Below are 23,267 nucleotides of genomic sequence, written 5' to 3'. Positions count from 1 at the left end.
GTTGGGCCACCAATGACTGGCCCATGTAAATCCCCGATCATCAGCCTTTTTGTTGAGCAGTCAGAAGTCAGTGCAGGTCAGATACAGTGCAGGATAAAGTGCAGGTCAGATACAGTGCAAGTCTGGTATAGTGCAGGTCAGATACAGTGCGAGTCTGATATAGTGCAGGTCGGATACAGTGTGGGTCGAATACAGTGCAGGTCGGATACAGTGTGTTATACAGTGTGGGTTGCATACACCAATAGTGCATTTACTGTGACAGTAGTATAGGCAGTGCGCAGTGCTGGCGGTGTCTTCAATCAATGTGAGAGTGCCAGTGGTCTCCTCAATGCGGAAGTGCCGGAGGTGTTGGCAGTGTGGCGGTGTTGGCAGAGTGGGGGTGCTGGCAGTGTCGGCAGTGTGGGGGTGCCCTCGGTGTGGGAGTGGCAGCAGTGCGGGGTTGCTGGCGGCATCCTCAATGCATGGGGAAGCAGAACGGGGGTGCTGGTAGTGTCCTCGTTGCAGGATGCTGGCGGTGTCGGCAAAGTGGGGGTACCATCGGTGTTCTCAGTGGACATGTGTTGACAGTGTCAGCAGTGCAGGGGTGATGGGGGTGTCCTCAGTGTGGGAGTGCCGGCAGTGTTGGCAGTGTGGGGTTGCTGACGGTGTCACATTTGATGAACAGACTCCTTTGTGTAAAAAATTTAGTATTCAGTTGGTTGAAAACAAATATTAAAAGCAGGTTTGTACTTACCTGCCACCCTCAGGTTCCGTTATATGGTGTGGTGCACAGTTGTGTCTCACTCCAACCATTTCATTTCTGATTGGCCATCATGATGTCTCCAGAATGATGTGTCAACACTTAAGAGGGGAGAAGTGAAAGAAGGGTTGGGCAAGAGGAAAAGTGTTAGGGGCACAAGGGTAAAAATATGTGATTGTGCAAATGCAGAAGCTGGCGGGGAGGGCAGATATAATAAGATGAGTAAATGGTAACAGAAAGACAAACGTACAAAAGGGAGAAAAAAGGGCAAACACACAATAGCAGTGTCGAAGCTGGATTATTGGCTGAGACAAGATCAGTTTAAAATTAAATCGCAGCGATGCCATCTTGCGACTGGCCACAAGACGCCATCTTGAAAATGAAATCGCAAGACGCCATTTTGCGAATGGCCGCCCAAGCGCCATTTTAGATAAACTCACACTTTAGTACATGTGGCGATATTACTATTAGCATCATGCGATTGCATCTTACACCATTTCTCATACACACATTAATACGCACAATTGCGCAGTTAACTAGTCGCATATTAGCGAATGCAAAGGATAAAACGCCAAATATTAGCTTCATGCACACGCATGTGCCCCAAGATAACTAGCGTCTTTACATGAAACCCCACATACTCACACATTACATATCCACATACAAGGTTCCATAAGCTTTAAGGTATAAGATTCATACATTTACTATAATTGCGTATGAAATAAAGATTATTTTGTAACTAAGGTTGTATACATGATAAATAAGCCATGTTTGGTATTGTACTGATGCATACTCTCTCAACAGTATTCCGGTAACATCGATGTAGAGATCGCAACATGCATTCTCAACTTATGGACCGCAGAGACTTCATGCAACAAAATGTACATTATATGACCAACTGTTAGGATTTGCATGAGGCGGGAAACCATAGACCACCAGTTGTTAGAGGCTGGACTGTGTCTATTTGAACCAACCTGTTAAATGCCTTGTAACATATGCCCTCTCCTTTAGGACCAATGGTATTAGCAACAAACTTCTCTATTGTGTTCTCTATTTCTGGGGGTATAAATATGTGTGCTCTGACCCTGGGTTTCTGGTCTTCGTGCTGAATGCTGATTGACGAGGGGTTTCTTGCTGATCCCTACATCTGGTCCAGAGCGCTGCGTATGTATAACTGTACTTGGGTCTGTATAATTCCTTTGCGCTAAATTGTACTTATAACTAGCGTATAACTGACTGTACTTTTACTTGAATAATACTTTGTGCTTTGGAACCACAGGTTCTAGGTCTGGAGTCTTTATTTACTGTATAACTTCGTACGCAAAATAGCGTCATCCTTAGAGGTTTATAGGAAGGATATTAGAAGGTATAGGCAGGGGTGTATAGATGTTCAAAGGCAGTATCGTTAGTTGGGAGCTCGTAGTGAAGTCACTTACCCACTCACACGGCACATACGGTTATCGATATCTCACCAAAGGGTGGAGTGGCCACATGCAGGGTTTACCTGCAACCGCTCAGTGCTGAGAAATCGCTACCCGTTTTCGTGTGAGCCAGGGACGCTGACTAGAATCCAGGGACAAGAGAGGAAAAAGTTTGTTTTCCTTTGTTGATAGAACCTAACATTTAAAGAGGTGCCGCAGTATGGAACACGCGGCTGAGTCGCAGGTTTGCGCACAGTAAAGATGCACTTTTGTGTATGCAGCTAAAGGTTGTGATACGGTTGTGTGGTAGTCGCATTATTGTGTATGTGACTGGTCGCACAATAGCGTATACGTACTTCCGGTTGTGCTGCCACGTGTTTAAACAATGCCATTGAGTTTACATTATCAATTGTTGCTAAATATCTGTATTTTTCTGCGCAGGAAAAAAGTGTGTAACTGTGAGTGTTTGTTTAGGGTGTAACATGGGACCTAAATGTTAAGGGTATCATAGGACCCTTAAGTGCTAGGCGCAGGAGTTGGCCTAGTGACTCGGTAGCAGCTTACCGTTTACTTTACACAAAGCAGGTGTATGGTTTGTTAGTTTTGTTACGGTTCGGCCCCCAGCGTGATTATAGCATTCAGTAATCAATGTGATCTGTTAGGCTTATTTGAAAACTATAATTGAACCACATAATCTTGGCTAGATTGTGATTATGAGCTGGTGGGAGAGTGGACGAAATCAACTGGAACACAAAGGGCACTTTGCTGCCCCTAGCAGTTGAAAGGTAGTCAAAAAGGGATTGCTGTGCGGAATCGGCCTTTACTTCCATAGGTGAGTGGAAACATCTAGAAGTTCTCCATAAGGTTTGTGAATACGCCTTTTTTCCAAGACGTTCGCAGGTAAGTGAAAGTATCTTGACTGTCTTTCACCAGTTTAAATCTTTATTGAAAAACGTAGGAGTTGTCTCAGAATGGGAGCCACGCAAACAATAGAAATGTTAGACAATGATGTGCTGCTAATGGAAGCGCCGCTTGGATCGGACCGTCGTATTATGCATACTAAGTACGGTGCTTATGCAATAAGGTATTGTGATGTATGGTTTAAAATGACGATGAAGAGTGTTAGACCGTTTCCCAGAATTGGTAGTTTTGATAAAGATGTATTAGATAATGTCTGGGATCACATCAGTCTGATGCGCTCCCAAGAGAAAAAGGTCAAATATTATGAATGTTTAAAGTTGCGGCAGCATGAAGGGGATCCGTGGCTTAAAAATGCGCAAGCGACGCAAACTAGCGTTGCGAGCGCATTGCCAGAGAATACATACGCGGCGCTGAATTGCAATGCGGGCGAGCCGCGAAATGGCGCGCACATGCAGCAAGGTAGCGTTGCGGAAGGTATTGCCAGCAGTTCACGCGCACCACCCCCACCTTATTGGGATGGAGGTGCAAGTACAGTTATCAAAAATACCCATAAAAATGTAGCAAGCAATTTGTACCCTCTCTTAAGAAACTATAAAGAAAATGTTCATGATGCGGATGATGAGCCTATTGTAATGTCTGCCATTTCCCATGCTGTACAAATGATAGATGCTACACCACGACAATCACGAGTGGTGCCGCCATCTCCATTGGTAACAGCAAGGGAAGTGCTAACACCCTCTGCACCCGTAGAGGAAGTTGTTAATACCATACGTAGCATCAACATATTAAACCTCCAGCAAGGTAACAAGGTCAAAGGTAGCAGCGCTACCGGTCTGCATCCCATTCGGACAATAACTGTTCCGAATGGAAATGCAGATGCAAACGGTGTGGTGCCCATGAGGGAAGTGGTAATGCATTGTCCTTGGACAAGAGCAGAACTAAATTCCATCATAAATGATTTCCCCGATCCCAAAAAGGAACTAGCCAAATGTCAGAGATTTTTGAGGAATTTGGGTAGTTCTCATGAGCCAACTAATAAAGATTGGCGTGTGGTGTTAAGGGCCTGTCTACCACGCAATACCGACGTGACAAAATTTATCACGGATTGTGTATTGGATGGTGACGTTCCCTTAACAGAGCAAGTAAACCAAGGTAACATTTCTCGCATTGTAACTCAATTGGGTATATATTTTCCGGTAGTAGTTAACTGGAATAAAATTTTCACCATAAAGTATTGCGACCAGGCTCTGCAGGCTATCACCCAGTACAGTGGGATAGAAGATATTAAAGATAGCACTCACCACAGGGGAATGATAGTCACGGTACTCATGGATGGTCTTAAGGAAAACTTAAAGACTCGGGTTCAGACCTCACAACCTGGCTGAAGGGGAGTCACAATAGATACACTCATAGAATCTGCCATAGAACATCATAAGAACATCTCAAATAAGAGAGAGACCCAGAGCAAAAAACTAATGGCTGTCAGTATTCAAGCTCTGGAAGGAATGACAGTAACATCACAGTCAACAGACACACTTGCATCTACACACACACCTACACCTGAACAGTTATATGCCCTCACTAATCCCACGCAACAGCAAACACAGCTCTATTCTACTAACCCTACACAACCACAGGTCCCACACTACTCACAAACTTCATATCCCCCACAATACCCTTATCCTCCATATCCCTACCCATATCCACCAACTTTTCCCCCTGATCAAACCTCACAACAACCCATGTCTTCATCCAATCCACGAATATGTTTTAATTTTAACCAGCCAGGACATTTAATTAAAAACTGCAGAGTAAAAAGGGTAGTACCCCCAAACCAGAGAGTACCTAGATATTCCCATAAGGGATATGCACAGAGAACAGCAAATGTCCAGCAGGCACCAGCTCCAATTGTGGCCGTTAATGCTTTATTGGAGAATGGTAGCCAACGCTAGGGGTCAGGTCATACCTGTAGTCTACAGATAGCCAGGTTAACAGGAAGTACTAGGGAAGAACCGGTCATGATGGTACTGAATATCCTTTTCTTGTAGACACAGGGGCGATCAGGTCAGTGATAAAATCTCCCGTTAATTTACAGGTGACCAACGAGACAGTACCAACAATGGGTGTAACAGGTAAAGTGGAACATTATCCTTTAACAAAGTCCACAGAGGTTACTATTGGGCCGTTGCATACCAGGCATTCTTTTCTTTTGGCTGCTGTGGCTCCTACTAACCTGCTGGGTAGAGACTTGTTATGTAAGATGGGATGTGTTATATATTGCACCCCTGATGGTGTATTTTTAGATATCCCTGAGAGAGTTGCGCATGAGGTGCGGGATATGTTGGACACTCCCCAAAGGATAATGTATCACTCTACCAGTTTAAATGGAAATCCATCCCAGATAGATCAAATGTTGTCCCAAATTCCAGATTCCCTTTGTACTAAGGATGGACAGTACACTGGATTAATGGCAAACATAAGCCCCGTAAAGGTAAATTTAAAAAGCGGTAGGCAAGCTCCAAAAATTCCCCAGTACCCACTAAAACAGGAGGTAGAATTAGGGTTTTTTCCAATGATTGAACAATTATTGCAACAGGGAATTTTAGTCCGTACAGCTAGTGTAGCCAACAGTCCCATCTTCCCGGTGAAAAAGAGTGGTGGGAGGGGTTATAGGCTGGTACAAGACCTTAGAGGTGTTAATAAGGTCATAGAGAGCCAATTCCCCGTAGTGCCAAATCCAGCTATCATCCTGATGCAGATCCCACCAAATGCAACCCATTTCACTGTCATTGACCTCTGTTCTGCTTTCTTCTCTGTACCTCTCCACCCTGACTGTCAGTATCTATTCGCATTTACATACAGAGGTGTGCAATATACATGGACACGGTTGCCCCAAGGTTTCATAGACAGCCCCAGTATCTTTTCCCAGGCATTGCACGACTATTTACAATCTTTTCAACCTGCCAATGGATCTGTTCTAATTCAATATGTGAATGATTTATTGCTATGTTCTGATTCATTTATGTCATGTTTGAATGATACTAAACTGTTGTTGTTTCATCTCTCGCATACAGGACACAAGGTGGCTAAGGACAAACTACAGCCGTGCCAATCCAGAGTAAAATATTTGGGACACTGCCTAACCCAGGGGTTAAGACATCTCACAAATGATAAAATCCAGGCCATACAGAACATGACACTGCCGCAGAATCAACAGCAAATTTGTACCTTCTTGGGAATGTGTGGATACTGTAGAATGTGGATCCGAAGTTTTTCTATTTTGGCCTTGCCTTTACAGGACTTAGGACCTCATTCAGAGTCGGTCGAAGTGGCCGCACGGTCGTACGGAAAAAGGGGCCGGATATGCAAATGATTCCCGCGCAAGTTGGGTCCCTAAGTTCGGATCGGTAGTTGACCGACCAAGGGGAGGAACTGGTCGAAAGACAAAAAAATATGCCCCCTTCTCGTACGCATTTCACGTCATCTCCGGGCATATAAGGATTATTCGAGACCATCGGGAACCATTGGAACTGGTCGTAGAGTTTAAGGTTGACCATACCCTCTCTTAAGCACTACGATCATGTCAGTGTAAAAACCTCCCAGGTCACATGTGCCATGACGCTACTTTGTTAATTATGCACTCCTATAATCCGTATGCACTCCCATAAAATGCCATTCGCATAATGAGGCACGCCTGCGTTCGGATCTCAACTCCCCCGTTTTCAAGCACCTTCCCCTGTTACCACCCACAAACGCCTCCATCTGTCACTCAAACTACCGACCTGGATGTGTTCAAGGAGAGAGAAATTTCTGATCGTAGCGGCTAGTTTGCGCACGCGAATTGCGAAATTTACGCATGCGCAGTATAGCGAACATTGGTGGCGTACGACCGTGCTGCCACAATGACCGACTCTGAATGAGGTCCTTAATCTCTTCCTCAAAGCCCGATTGTGTCATACACACAGAGGAATCAGAGCAGGCTTTCCTTAATCTTAAGGATAGTCTGACAAAAGCACCTGCATTGGGAATACCTGATTATGAAAAACCTTTTGATTTGTATTGTAAGGAAGCCGATGGTTGTGCTGCAGGTGTCCTTACACAAAAACATGGTGATGCCAGTAGGCCCGTAGCATACTACAGTGCCCAATTGGACACTGTGGCGAGATAACTCCCCACCTGTTTGAGAAGTGTACAAGCTACCGCTCTATTGGTGAGTAAAAGTGAGGACGTAGTATTGGGTCATGATATGATTGTATACACTCCCCACGCTGTATCTGCTCTGCTGAACTCTGCTCAAACCAGACACGTCTCTTCGGCTAGGTTTACCATATGAGAACTAGCTCTAATCGCACCTGCAAACATCACTGTTAAACGTTGCAGCACGCTGAATCCAGCAATGTATTTACCATATGTACAACATGATGTACAAAGGGTGGAAGTTGCTGGAGGGGGGTGAGTTCAGCTGACATAATGATACACACGATTGTATGGAATATCTGAATCAGACCTTTACTGCTAGACCTGACATATACGACACACCTTTAGAGAATGTAGATGTGACTTTTTAAATGGATGGGAGTTGTCATAGACAAACAGACACAGGTGAATTATGTACAGGTTATGCTATTGTAAATGACAGACATCATAGAAGCTAAACCTCTTGGTCCTCCTCACTCAGCCCAGGTGGCAGAGTTAGCAGCACTAACTAGAGTGTGTGAACTGGCAGCAAGCAAATCTGCTAACATTTACACTGACCCGAGGTACATGTTCGGGGTGGTGCATGATTTCGGGGCTCTATGGCGTCTGAGAAATTTATGACAGCAGCAGGCACACCAGCTGCACATTCCCGACACATAAAACATCTTTTAGAAGAAATCCAAATTCCCAAAGCAGTGGCAGTAATCAAGTGTAAAGTCCATACATGTGAGGATGACCCGGTGTCACTGGGCAACAACAGAGCCGATGAAGCTGCAAAATGGGCAGCAGGGTTAAAAATGTTTTCTCCCACTGAAAAATTATGTCTTTCCAAACAATTGATATGCTGAAATTAATTGAAATGCAAAATTTGTGTTCAATTCAGGAAAAGTCCATTTGGAAGTCCAAGGGATGTGGGCAAGAGTCCTCCGGGCTCTGGCGGGACGGACAAGGTAAGCCAGTAGCCCCCAAGGCATATTACCCCAGCCTGGCTGAGGCAGCACACGGTCTGACTCATCTGGGAAAGCAAGGTATGTGCAAGTTGGTGAGAGCATACTGGTGCGCACCAGGTTATTTTTCACAAGCAGAATCGATAGCAATGTCCTGTCTTAGCTGATTGAGGAAGAACATAGGGAAAGCGATCCCTACCGAACCGTCCCACATTCCACCGACTGATGGACTTTTCCAGGTGATACAAATTGATTTCATCCAATTACCACCCTGCTGGAATCGTATGTATTAGTGTGCAATGATGTATTTTCTAATTGGGTTGAGGCTTACCCAGCGGCCACTAATACTGCTGCGTTTACTGCCAAGAAAATAGTTCAGGAATTTGTATGCAGATACGGTATCCCTAAAATTATTGAGAGTGACAGGGGTACTCATTTCACAGGTGATGTTTTTCAAAATATGATCATTTGATTATAAGTCCATTTTTCATTTGATTATAAGTCCACAGGAAGACTTGAAGGGTAACAACGAGGTAACTGTAAAGTATCTTATATCAATAACTAAGCAGTTAAAACAACAGCAGCATGCCATGATGTTGAACCAGGAGAATATGTTATGATCAGAAATTTCTTGCGTTCAGGTTGTTTGACTGATCGGTGGGAAGGTCCATACCAGGTGCTGCTGACAAGTACTACATCTTTGAAGGTGGCTGAGAGAGATACCTGGGTCCATTTAGAATTACAAAAAGGAAAATTCCTCTCATCCAAACCACCTCATTTCAAACTCTATCAATTCCAAGTAGATAGATCACTTTTGTGTTTAAACATAACCAACCCCAATAAACCCAGGAGTTGGGAAGTGACAGGGAATAATCAGACGATGACATTCTCACAAAGAGCTGATAATGAGTCCATAAACCATGATCTGTTACGCTCAATTAAATCTAGTGGGAGACATTTTAAGTACCAGTATGCATTGAGTTCCACCAAAGAAATTTTTGGTAAGGTGCCAGATGGTTATTGTGCTAAAATAATATAACCAGAAACTTGCATGTACCAGATGGAAGACCCAGAAATAGGATTGTTTGCAAGGGAATTGTGTTTAATGATAATGATGCATACCATTCCTTATGTTCTCCCTGATAATGTATATTTTATATATGGAAGAAAAGTGTATAAGTGGCTCTCCCCGAGTTCTGAAGGTTTGTGTTACCTGAGAAGAGTAGTCCCAGAAGTTATGACGCTCACACATGTTGAAATGCTTGGTATACATAAAAACACACCGTCACCATATCTTCACACACAATATGAACACAGAGGCAAACAAAATATGATACCTGGTGACGTTCACAAAGCCATTCAGTTAATTAGTGAGACAACTGGCTTTCAAGTTTTAGTCACATTGGATCCCACCAGGATTGCTCGGGGTACATTAAATTTTAGATATATTCAGGAACTTGCTAAATTAATAGATAATATCACCGAGATGTACGAAGACACATTCAGGTATACAGGGAGAGAATTGCAAGCATACAAGAAAGAACTGGTGCAACACAGGCTAGTGTTAAATTATTTAACTTCTGTTACTGGAGGGTACTGCGTAACTTTGGCCACCCAATTTGGAGTAAAATGTTGCACCTATGTCACCAATGATACCAGCGACCACAAGGAGGTGATAGACCAAAAGATGGATGAAATTCTGCAGCTAAAATGGGAATTTCATAAGAACCATAATGCTTCAGTGGCTGAAGTAGGAGAGAAGATAGAAGGATGGGTTTCATGGCTGAACCCAGTGAAATGGTTCTCAGGTCTAGGGGAATGGGTCCAGGAAGTGATCACCAGCATAGGCAAATTCTTAATCCTTATACTGATTGTCATCATAATAATTGGCATATGTGTCCAGTGTGTTCCTATTGTGTTGAAGTGTGGAAAATTAAAAAATAGAGTAAAACGAAAGAATAAAATTATGATGGTGGTCAGTATGAACACTGAGGTAAATACAGAACTGCATTACAACCCTGAACTAGGAAGTACCATCATTTAATGTATTATATTTAGACCTGAATAGAATGTATTATTGAAATGTTTTTTTTTTTAAACACCTCAGATAATGTAAAGACTCAAATTTCCCCTTCAAGACTGCCTTTATAGGACTGGTGTATCCCCACACCATTCACATGATCTTCCAAGATCCGTAGTGTGCGTATAATAGTAGTTTTATGTCCCCACTCAGAGACACATTATTGATGGATTACGAACCACCTTGTGCCATCCCATAATAACACTAAACTAACTAACACTAAATAACACTTGTTTGCTATCAAAGGGTGGACTGTCGAAGCTGGATTATTGGCTGATACAAGATCAGTTTAAAATTAAATTGCAGTGACGCCATCTTGCGACTGGCCGCAAGACGCCATCTTGGAAATGAAATCGCAAGATGCCATTTTGCGAATGGCAGCCCAAGCGCCATTTTAGATAAATTCACACTTTAATACATGTGGCGATATTACTATTAGCATCATGCGATTGCACCTTACACCATTTCTCATACACACATTAATACGCACAATTGCGCAGTTAACTAGTCGCATATTAGTGAATGCAAAGGATAAAACGCTGAATGTTAGCTTCATGCACACGCATCTGCCCCAAGTTAACTAGCATCTTTACATGAAACCCCACATACTCACACATTACATATCCACATACAAGGTTCCATAAGCTTTAAGGTATAAGATTCAAGCATGCACAATTACTATAATTGCGTATGAAATAAAGATTATTTTGTAACTAAGGTTTTATACATGATAAATAAGCCATGTTTGGTATTGTACTGATGCATACTCTCTCAACAGTATTCCGGTAACATCGATGTAGAGATCGCAACATGCATTCTCAACTTATGGACCGCAGAGACTTCAAGCAACAAAATGTACATTATATGACAAACTGTATGGATTTGCATGAGGCGGGAAACCAGAGACCACCAGTTGTTAGAGGCTGGACTGTGTCTATTTGAACCAACCTGTTAGATGCCTTGTAACATATGCCCTCTCCTTTAGGACCAATGGTATTAGCAACAAACTTCTCTATTGTGTTGTCTATTTCTGGGGGTTATAAATATGTGTGCTCTGACCCTGGGTTTCTGGTCTTCATGCTGAATGCTGATTGACGAGGGGTTTCTTGCTGATGCCTACATCTGGTCCAGAGCGCTGCATATGTATAACTGTACTTGGGTCTGTATAATTAATTTGCGCTAAATTGTACTTATAACTAGCGTGTAACTGACTGTACTTTAACTTGAATAATACTTTGTGCTTTGGAACCACAGGTTCTAGGTCTGGAGTCTTTATTTACTGTATAACTGCATACGCAAAATAGCGTCATTCTTAGAGGTTTATAGGCAGGATATCAGAAGGTATAGGCAGGGGTGTATAGAGGTTCAAAGGCAGTATCGTTAGCAGGGAAGAAAAATGAAGGGAAAAAGAGGCTGGTACAAAACAGCAGATGGGCAGAAAGGCCAGCAAAGAAGAAGGGAAGAGGGGAGAGGTTGGCGCAGGCAGAGGATGGGCAGAGAGGCTGACACAGGTAGAGGATGGGCAGAGAGGCTGACAGGCAGATGATGGGCAGAGAGGTTGGCGCAGGCAGAAGATGGGCAGAGAGGCTGGTGCAGGCAGAAGATGGGAAGAGAGGCTGGTGCAGCCAGGGGATGTAGAGGTAGGCTGAGACCGACAGACGATGGTCAGGAAGGTGGCACAGACACGATGGGCAGGAAGGTGTTGCAGAAAAAGAGAAGAGAGGCTGGTGCGACAGTGGTTGGGCAGAACTGCTGGCACAAAGGATGGGCAGGTAGGTTGGCACAAACAGAAGCTAAGGAGGTAGACTGAATATGGACAGAGAGGGTGGCACAGAGGAATGGAAGAGAGGCTGGCGCTGACAGGATAGGCAGAAGGACTGGCACTGAAAGAAGATGGGCAGAGAGGCGGGCACAGACAGAAGAAGGGAAGAGAGGCTGAAGGCAGAAGACTGGCATAGGTGAGAAAAGGGCAGAGAGGCTGACATAGACAGAAACAGAAAGGGGAGAATAATAGAAAAAAATAGGGACACGAAGATACTCACCTTTTCCTTCAATCCTTGCATGAGGAAGGAGGAACAGGAGAATGCTTGGACATCACAGGCTTGTGGAGGAGGCGGAGCCACATGCTATGGAAAGGATTGGAGGAGAGCACAATGGGATGCACATCCATGCAGAATGTGTGCAGCGCTGCTACAAGTAGTTGAAAAAAGTTCCAAAACAATGTTCCCCCGCCCTCCGGTGCCCGCCCCTCCCCCTCCCAAACTGTGACTGACTGCAGGAAGACACTCTGCAGATAAGGACTCTGCCCAGACTGCACACTCAGGGGTAAATTTACTATAGTTCGATTTGGCATTTTGAGTGATTTGAGGTGCGATTTTCGTTTGATTTGTATTCGATTTTGCTTTTGGGTATTTACTAAAGGCCAAATCAAATCTAAAATCGAATTTTAAATAAAATTTTAGTCAAATCAGCCTCAAATCGAACATCGGTAAAACATTTTTACTTTTACATAGCCCAACACACAAAACCCTTATTTACTATCATTCGATTTGAAATCTTCCTCAAAATTGGACTTCTAATCACCAAATGAGACCTGCTTCATGCTTTCAATTTGAGCATGAGCAGGTCGGATTGACACAGATACATGCAGACATCAGTGAGATGCCTGCATGTATCTGACTGTAAAAAGTAAATAAAGAGTTAAATGGTTTAAAAAATTGACGTGAGGTCCCCCCCCCAAAACATAACCAGCCCCGGACTTTGCAACCCTGGTTGACTAAGTACAGGGAAAAAATTATGTAGGGTCTCCCTCTATTTAGTTCAACCATCAGTGGGCTATGGGAACCAGGGCTGGTTCTGGAATTACAGGGAAAAATTTGCGTAGGGTCTCCCTGTAATTCACAGAACCAGCCCTGGACCCTTCTAACGGGGGACTGATGCCACAGCCAGGGGAGCCCTATCACCGGGCACCCCAGCTGCAGCATCAGCCCTGACCGCTAATCAGCCCAGGCCAGGGATCCCTGGGGAGTTGGAGACCCCTCCAATAAAGGGGTCTCCCTCTCCAGGGCACCCCTAGCCTAGGCTGATAGCCCGGGGCTATCCCCGCCACCCCTGGGCAGTGGGTGGAGGGTTGATTGTGTTAGTGTAGTGTAAAAATAGAAGAATAAAAACATTGTCTTTACAGTAGAACAGCAGGCCCCTGCAAGCGTCTCCCTTATGCTGGTACTTGGAGAACCACAAGTACCAGCATGCGGAGCATTAAGGGCCCACTGGGACCTGTAGTTCACCTGTAAAGAAATGTTGAAAGAAACACACACACACACCTTACATAGTATAAGTTTAAAATACATACATACATACATACACACTTACACAATACTCACCTATATTACCTTGAGTGGTCCAGTAGGCATCCATGGGTCTTCTTAAAATAACAAAATGATAAATGCAACCCTTGTAATAAGCAATAACTATCCTAACCAGGATGAATATTCCTTCCCGAAGGAAGCGTACGGACGCACCTTCCTCCTTTGAAGGTCCAGGTCTGAGGGTCCGAACTGAGTGTTCCCTTGGTTGAGAGAGGTCAGCCAATGAACAGCTCCCTCCATTGAACTCAATGGTGGGAACCGCAAGATAAACTTCAGTTATACTGTATATATATATATATATATATATACACACAACAGGCTATTCTTCCTAAGTGCGGTGTTGTAACCCCACAAATTCAGAAAAAAGAGGCGGCACTCCCACGAGAAATAGTGAAAAAAGTGTTATAGTTGTACAGTCCTGATGAGAAGGTCTTAGGACCTTGAAACGTTGACATGTTTCTGTACTAATGTTTATTATTTTTCAGTAACACTTTTTTTCACTATTTCTTGTGGGAGTGCCACCTCTTTTTTCACAATTTGTGGGGTTACAACACCGCACTTAGGAAGAATAGCCTGTTGTATTTTACTTCTAGAAAAGCAGAATAATCCTGCGCACTGAGCTCCCTAAAGGAGGTGAGCTGCTAACAACTTATAGGTACCCTCGCCTATATATTAAGCATAAATATAAAAAGAAGTTTGCTGTAGCGCTCAACCTACTCGTAACCTTTTAGTATTAATAGATCCAAATACTGGTATTAATTGATTACATAAATTTGTATCGTCCAGTAATATATCCTCAAATAAACGTGTATAGATGACTAATTGTCAATAAACAGAAGAGGATAAGTTATGGTGGTTTGAATTAAGTAGCATAAACCAAGTTAAATTGAGTGACAAAAAACAGATATTAATGTCTTATCTGCATGAAAATCTCAATTGATAAAAATTGTATAGTATGACAAAATTGTAGGCAGTACACATATATATCAATTTAAAACAAAAATATTTATTGAACCATGCACTAAACCAAAGATAGCTAGAACTGGTGCACATGCGAAATGATGTCTGTACCTCTCAACCATAAATGTAGGATGAGTGGTAAATAATAGATAGTAATCCGGACTGGGAATTATAATAGCTGAATAATTGCTGTCCAAAGTCACTGTATAATATGAATACTGCAGAAAAAATGGAAAGTGTAAAACCAATTGCGGCGTCCCGCTGTTAATGAAATGGTGATGATGGATATTGAATATAGGTGCCCGGGATGATGTTCCTGTGGTCAGGGAGTACGGTGTGATCTTACTGGGGAGAGGCTTTCTCTCTACAGCGCGTGTTGCTTGCTGGCAAAGTTGTTGGAGGGTGTCTGATATATCAAGCTAGCTCTGGCATGTCTCGCCACAGCGTGCTCTGAAGTCGGAGGAGGAGACAACACGGACCCACCACTCGTGAGAGTAGTGTGCCGTGCGTCTCCCTCTATCGACCTGGGACTTTCCTCTCTACCCTGCAGGACACCGCTCCTAGCCCTGCCGGCTCTCGCTTCCACGCTTCGGCGACGCTTGCTTCCTGGGTTGGTCACGTGACTGTGGTGGTGTCACACGTTGATGTCCTATTGGAAACAGTGGGTGTTGAAGAAAGGTTCCGGATCACATGCGATGTGCACACTGGTCTTACATCCTTGGTGTAGGCAAAAAAACCAAAACGGATATGTTTAAAATCTTGGCATGCAGTGGGCTCCAACGCGTTTCAGCCTTTAGGGCCTTTTTCAAGGAGATATTGTCATGATGGAGTTCCTGACATCTGAATAAATAGTCTGGGGGTGGTCCAAAAGTGCTCAAAAATAGCCTGAAGTGATTGGTGAATAGTTCAGTCACCCTGGAGAGGTGTTGATTGCTGTCAATCAACCATTCTGATGCGTTGGCAGTGTGTTTATTGGCACAATCCTGTGAGTTTACCAATAGATATGGCTATTATTCATATAATTAAATGAATCCAAAAATTGGAAAAGTCAGAACAGTAGGTTTGAACTATTTGGAAACCGTGACATGTCTATCTAGACTTAATCTGATGAAGTTTCTAACACTCAAAGTGTCCTGAACATACATGACTATGTCTGATAGGTAAACCTAGAATATTTCATGACATCTCTTACTTTTGTAAGAGATGTCATTAGTCAATATAAAGAAATAAATAAATAAACGGAAATAAGTGGGTCAGTGTTCTCATACCTTTTTGCAAATAATGGACATGACCTCGTTATCCTTATTTAGACCCCTGGGTACAAATGTTTTAAGCTCGTACATCCACCTAAGCTCCTGTTTGTTAATTCTATTTATAAAATCCCTCTCTCCAGTTGGGTTTTATTTCTTCTATCCCTATGAATCTCAGTGATTTATGATCACTGTTGTGAAATTCCTTGAAATGTTTTGACAAATTATGGTCTTCTAGACCTTTCTTAATATTTCGTATGTGTTCGCTAATGCGGATTTTTAATGGTCTTATAGTGCGGCCTATATATTGTTTCCCACACCCGCATTCTAGTAAATAAATTAGTCTCTTGCTGTTACATGTAAGTCTGTATTTTATTTCATATGTAGTACCCGTGTGATGTGATTTGAAAGTATTTGTAGATTTCGTGCTACATTTATTAATGTTCATACACCCAGGGCAATTTCCACAGTAAAAGAATCCGTTTTTTGGTCTAACGTTACTTATTGTCGTTTGTCGTATGGTGGTGGGAGCAATATGATTATGTACCAGATTGGATCTAAGATCTGGTGCTTTCCTCTATATAATATTGGGAAAGGGGGACAGGTAGTCCGCCAGTTCTCGTCCTCTAATAGTATAGGCCAATGCTTCTTTATAATCCTTTGTATACCTTTGTATTTTTTAGAAAAATTCGTTATAAAAAGAACCCTATTTTCTTCTTGGGTATTCCCTTTCTCTTTATATTGTAGAAGTGTATCTCTCTCTACATTTTCTATTTCTTTGAAAGCTTTCCCTAGGGTTTCAATGTCATAATTCTTTTCAATAAACTGAGTGGTCAATTCTTTCCCTTGTTTAATGAAATTCTCCTTCTTTGAACAGTTTCTCCTCAGTCTGATATATTGACTCTTGGGTACCACTCTCAACCAATTCGGATGATGCCAACTGCTAGATAGAACAAAACTGTTGACATCTACTTTCTTTTTGAAAGTTCTAGTTTGTATATTGCTATTGTCAATATAGATCACAAAGAAAATGGATCTCAGACTGCACATTCTGGACATATATATATATATATATATATATATATATATATATATATAATTGGAGGTGCTACCTGTGGAGACCATTGATGTATACACAAAGAAGAAATACTGGTGCACAACTCCAAATTAATTGATTATATATAAATAAATACATATTGCAGTAAACAAAATAGAGGTTTTTGGCATAATCTTAGCCTGCCCACCATATCCGGGTAACCTCTTGTCGGGGGCAGGTCCCTAACATAATAAGGCTCAAATCCAGAGCGCAGGACACCCCCAAAGTAGCCCAGCCAAACCACCCCAAGGCACCGTCCTAATAAGAAAAGTGAAGTGTTAAGAGCGCCCCTGTCATTATCGGCGCTGCTATCTACAAGATAGCAGCGCCGATGGCAGGGTTATGTACGAACGGTCATAACGCATGACCGTTCGGCCGGCTGTAGCTGTCGTTATCGACAGCTACAGCCTGGCGCTAGCCTATCCCCGCAGGAGGGACAGCGCTGTCCCTGCTGCGGCGGCTGCCGGCTCCAGGGCTCCACGCGGGGATATCGCGATACTTGCGAGATCCCGAGCATGCTCAGTGGAGCCGGCCGGGACAGAGACACAGCGCATCACCACTAGGCTGATGCGCTGCTGTCTCTAGTGGGTAGCGCCGGAGGGGGGAGTTAACGCTCCCCCTCTCTGGCCGATGAGATGTTTATACATCTCATCGGTAGTGCTTCCTGCTTCACCTTGGTAAAGAGGCGAAGCGGGAAGCATTATAGCGGCACGTTAAGTGCCGCTATAATACATCTATCCCAATGTGTTATACTGTGGTGCCCTGAAGCAGATCAGCAAAGCAATCTAGGGGGACCCACACCCCAAAAATGAACCAAAGCTGCACTACACAGTCTAAATATTAGCAGGACTTACCTATTATTGTGCCTCTGACTGGTGTGCATATTACATTGCCAGACTCCATGCTGTAACCAATGTAGTAGAAGTGCTATTCTGAGTGGGAAGTGGCTCAGGCTTCCCAGGTGTGCAAATCAATGCACTAATTAGTTTACAAAGAAAATGGATCTCAGACTGCACATTCTGGACATATATATATATATATATATATATATATATATATATAAAATTGGAGGTGCTACCTGTGGAGACCATTGATATATACACAAAGAAGAAATACAGGTGCACAACTCCAAATTAACTGATTATATATAAATAAATACATATTGCAGTAAATACAATAGAGGTTTTTGGCATAATCTTGCCCAAGGTTATGGGCCTGCCCACCATATCTGGGTAACCTCTTGTCGAGCAGGTCCCTAACATACTAAGGCTCAAATCCAGAGCGCAGGACACCCCCAAAGTAGCCCAGCCAAACCACCCCAAGGCACCGTCCTAATAAGAAAAGTGAAGTGTTGAGAGCAGCCGCTGGCCGTATATAAAGCATAAAAATAAAAAAGTGAAATACATATATATAAAAGAAACAGACAGTGAGGTATTAAAATGTGTTAAAGGAAAATGTGTTATACTGTGGTGCCCTGAAGCAGATCAGCAAAGCAATCTAGGGGGACCCACACCCCAAAAATGAACCAAAGCTGCACTACACAGTCTAAATATTAACAGGACTTACCTATTATTGTGCCTCTGACTGGTGTGCATATTACATTGCCAGACTCCATGCTGTAACCAATGTAGCAGAAGTGCTAGTATGAGTGGGAAGTGGCTCAGGCTTCCCAGGTGTGCAAATCAATGCACTAATTAGTTTACAAAGAAAATGGATCTCAGACTGCACATTCTGGACATATATATATATATATATATATATATATATATATTATATATATATAATTGGAGGTGCTACCTGTGGAGACCATTGATATATACACAAAGAAGAAATACAGGTGTACAACTCCAAATTAACTGATTATATATAAATAAATACATATTGCAGTAAATACAATAGAGGTTTTTGGCATAATCTTGGCCAAGGTTATGGGCCTGCCCACCATATCCGGGTAACCTCTTGTCGGGCAGGTCCCTAACATACTATCAGGTGTATTCAATATGGGTGCCATAACATCGTTTTTGCGTTAATATCGGAGGTATGACGTCATTATCGCAGGTTTTACTTTGACACCGTATTCAATTTCAAAGATTTATCGCAGTTTTGAAAAGTCTTTGATAAAATCGGGGATAACTTTTCACCATTTAATAGGTGTCGAATAAAAGTGCAGAATTGGGGTTTAGGGGTGCAGGCTTAAAAAAAATAGCCTGCACCCCTGGGACTGACATTTAAAAAAGAACTGTGTAAACAAATAAAAAAAATAAAATAGGGACACCCCAAAAAATGTATTTAAAAATTGGGGTGCAAAAAAAAAATGAGAAAAAATTGTTAAACAATAGGGAAATAGGTTCAGGGCTATTCTGCAAGTATGCGGCAGATGTTTTCTAGAATAGAATTATAGCGGCAGGTGCACAAATGCAGAATTTTTAAAAATTACTTTAGGGACACCAAAATATGCTAGTACCCATTTTCATGTACCCAAATTTGATGGGACCACTTAAAAAAACGAAAAAAAATTACCTAAGTGCTCTTCTGCATCACTCCTTCAATGTCGGGAAAAAAACACCTGCTGCGGCTATTTAAATCCCCGACTTTCAATTAAAGGCTAAAACCAGGGTACCCATAGTGTTCCCCCATGTTTTTACAACTTTAGGGGGGTCTTACAATTATTTTAAGGAAAAATTCGTAACTTTACGCAAATCCAACTACGGAGTTTCCCGTTTTCGTTAATTTTATATTGAATACGGGGATAAGCGGGAGCGTGCACAAGACTTTAACGCAGGAAAAAACTCTGATATGAAACGTTAACTTCGACAGTGAAGTTAACGTTTCATATTGAATACCCCTGTAAGGCTCAAATCCAGAGCGCAGGACACCCCCAAACTAGCCCAGCCAAACCACCCCAAGGCACCGTCCTAATAAGAAAAGTGAAGTGTTAAGAGCAGCCGCTGGCCGCATATAAAGCATAAAAATAAAAAAGTGAAATACATATATATAAAAGAAACAGACAGTGAGGTATTAAAATGTGTTAAAGGAAAATGTGTTATACTGTGGTGCCCTGAAGCAGATCAGCAAAGCAATCTAGGGGGACCAACACCCCAAAAATGAACCAAAGCTGCATAGTTTGTATATTGCTATTATCAATATAGATCTCAAGATCTAGAAATTCTAAATTAGTTTTTCTGTAAGTTGCTGTGGATATCAAGTTATTATCATTGGTATTCAGTCGTCTTATGAAATCTTTAAGTTGTGACTCATCACCTCTCCAGACGATCAATGTATCATCTATATACCTTTTCCAGAGCACGAGATTCGCCCCAAGGTCTGGATCATTCCAGATATGTTGGTCCTCCCACCAACTCATATACAGATTTGCATAACTTGGGGCGAATCTTGTGCCCATAGCAGTGCCTGTTCGTTGAAGGTAAAACTGGTCCTCGAACCAGACGTAGTTATGTTCCAAGATGAATTGGATACATTGTAATGTGAAGTTACGTTGTGTCTCTAGCATGTCAGGATCTTGTTCCAGGTGATAGTTGATAGTTGTAATGCCTTGTTGGTGGTCTATCACCGAATAGAGAGATGTTATGTCTGCCATGACTAGCCATAGGTCGTTGTCCCATGTGATATCCTTTAGGTAATTGAGGGTAGATGTCGTGTCTCTTAAATATGCCTGTTGTTTTTGTACATATGGTTGTAGTACCAGATCCAAGTATTCTGACAGTTTTGAGGTTAGACTTCCTAGACCGGAAATGATTGGTCTTCCTGGCGGTGATTCTGCATTTTTGTGTAATTTGGGCAGGTTAGAGAATACTGGTATAATAGAATGGTTTGTCTGTATGTATCTAAATTCCTTATCTGTCAAGACCCCCAACTGTAAGCCTCTCTGGAGTTGTTTGTTAAGTAGATCCTGAAATTTTGTAGTTGGATATGTCTTTAGTTTTTGATATGTCGTCTCATCATTGAGTATTCTTTGGGCCTCTTTAAGATAGTCCTGTTTAGACAGTATTGCTATTCCCCCCCCTTATCTGCAGGTTTTATAATAATGTGATGGTTATTTTGTAATTCCTGTATCGCCAATGTTTCCTTTCGGGTCAGATTATTTACCCTATGTTTATTTCTTGACTCATCTAATTTCTCAATGTCCCTTTCTACCATCTTTGTGAATGTTTCGATTTGTGCCCCTTGCATATAACTGGGGTAAAAATTGGAGGAAGGTTCGAGGGAAGTGTGTTTCTGCAGTATTCATATTATACAGTGACTTTGGACAGCAATTATTCAGCTATTATAATTCCCAGTCCGGATTACTATCTATTATTTACCACTCATCCTACATTTATGGTTGAGAGGTACAGACATCATGTCGCATGTGCAACAGTTCTAGCTATCTTTGGTTTAGTGCATGGTTCAATAAATATTTTTGTTTTATATTGATATACAGTCAGGTGCATAAAGATTGGGACATTGACAGAATTTTCATATTTTGGCCTCTATTCACCACCACAATGGCTTTGAAATGAAACAAACATTATGTGCTTTAACTGCAGACTTTCAGATTTAATTTGAGGGTAATTACATCCAAATCAGGTGAATGTTGTAGGAATTACAACGGTTTCTATATGTGCCTCCCACTTTTTAAGGGGCCAAAAGTAATGGGACTACCAACTGAAAAGCTATTTCATGGACAGGAGTGGGCTATTCCCTCATTATTTCATTATCAATTAAGCAGGTAAAAGGTCTGGAGTTGATTCTAGGTGTGACATTTGCATTTGGAATCAGTTGCTGTCGATTCTCAATATGAGATCCAAAGAGCTATCACCGTCAGTGAAGCAAGCCATCATTAGGCTGAAAAATCAAAACAAACCCATCAGAGAGATAGCAAAAATATTAGGTGTGGCCAAATCAACTATTTGGAACATTCTTAAAAAGAAAGAATGCACCGGAGAGCTCAGCAACACAAAAAGACCCAGAAGACCATGGAAAACAACTGTGGTAGATGACAGAAGAATTATTTCCCTGGTGAAGAAAAACCCCTTCACAACAGTTGGCCAAATCAAGAACACTCTCCAGTAGGTAGGTGTATATGTGTCAAAGTCAACAATCAGGAGAAGACTTCACAAGAGTGAATATAGAGGGTTCACCACAGGATGTAAACCATTGGTGAGCCTCAAAAACAGGAAGAACCAGATTAGTTTGCCAAACAACATCTAAAAAAGCCATTACAGTTCTGGAACAACATCCTATTGACAGATGAGACAAAGATCAACTTGTACCAGAGTGATGGGAAGAGAAGAGTATGGAGAAGGAAAGGAACTGCTCATGATCCAAAACATACCACCTCATCAGTGAAGCATGGTGGTGGTAGTGTCATGGCGTGGGCAAGCATGGCTGCCAATGGAACTGGTTCTCTTGTATTTATTGATGATGTGACTGCTGACAAAAGCAGCAGAATGAATTCTGAAGTGTTTTGGGCAATATTATATGCTCATATTCAGTCAAATGCTTCAGAACTCATTGGATGGTGCTTCACAGTGCAGATGGGCAATGACCCGAAGCATACTGCAAAAGCAACCAAAGAGTTTTTTAAGGCTAAAAAGTGGAATGTTATGCAATGGCCAAGTCAATCCCCTGACCTGAATCCGATTGAGCATGCATTTCACTTGATGAAGACAAAACTGAAGGGAAAATGCCCCAAGAACAAGCAGGAACTGAAGACATTTGCAGTAGAGGCCTGGCAGAGCATCACCAGGGATGAAACCCAGCGTCTGGTGATGTCTATGCGTTCCAGACTTCAGGCTGTAATTGCCTGCAAAGGATTTGCAACAAAGTATTAAAAAGTGAAAGTTAGATTTAGGATTGTTTTGTTTGTCCCATTACTTTTGGCCCCTTAAAAAGTGGGAGGCACATATAGAAACCGTTGTAATTCCTACACCGTTCACCTGATTTGGATGTAATTACCCTCAAATTAAATCTGAAAGTCTGCAGTTAAAGCACATCTTGTTTGTTTAATTTCAAAGCCATTGTGGTGGTGAATAGAGGCCAAAATATGAAAATTCTGTCAATGTCCCAATATTTATACACCTGACTGTATATGTGTACTGGCTACAATTTTGTCATACTATACAATTTTTATCAATTGAGATTTTCATGCAAATAAGACATTAATATCTGGTTTTTGTCACTCAATTTAACTTGGTTTATGCTACTTAATTCACACCACCATAACTTATCCAATTCTGTTTATTGACAATTTGTCATCTATAGATGTTTATCTGAGGATATATTACT

The sequence above is a fragment of the Taudactylus pleione genome, unplaced genomic scaffold, assembly GCF_031769625.1.
Source record: "Taudactylus pleione unplaced genomic scaffold, aTauple2 ptg000395l, whole genome shotgun sequence".
NCBI lineage: Eukaryota > Metazoa > Chordata > Amphibia > Anura > Myobatrachidae > Taudactylus > Taudactylus pleione.
The sequence above is the reverse complement of the archived record's forward strand: the minus strand, read 5'-3'. Positions refer to the sequence as shown.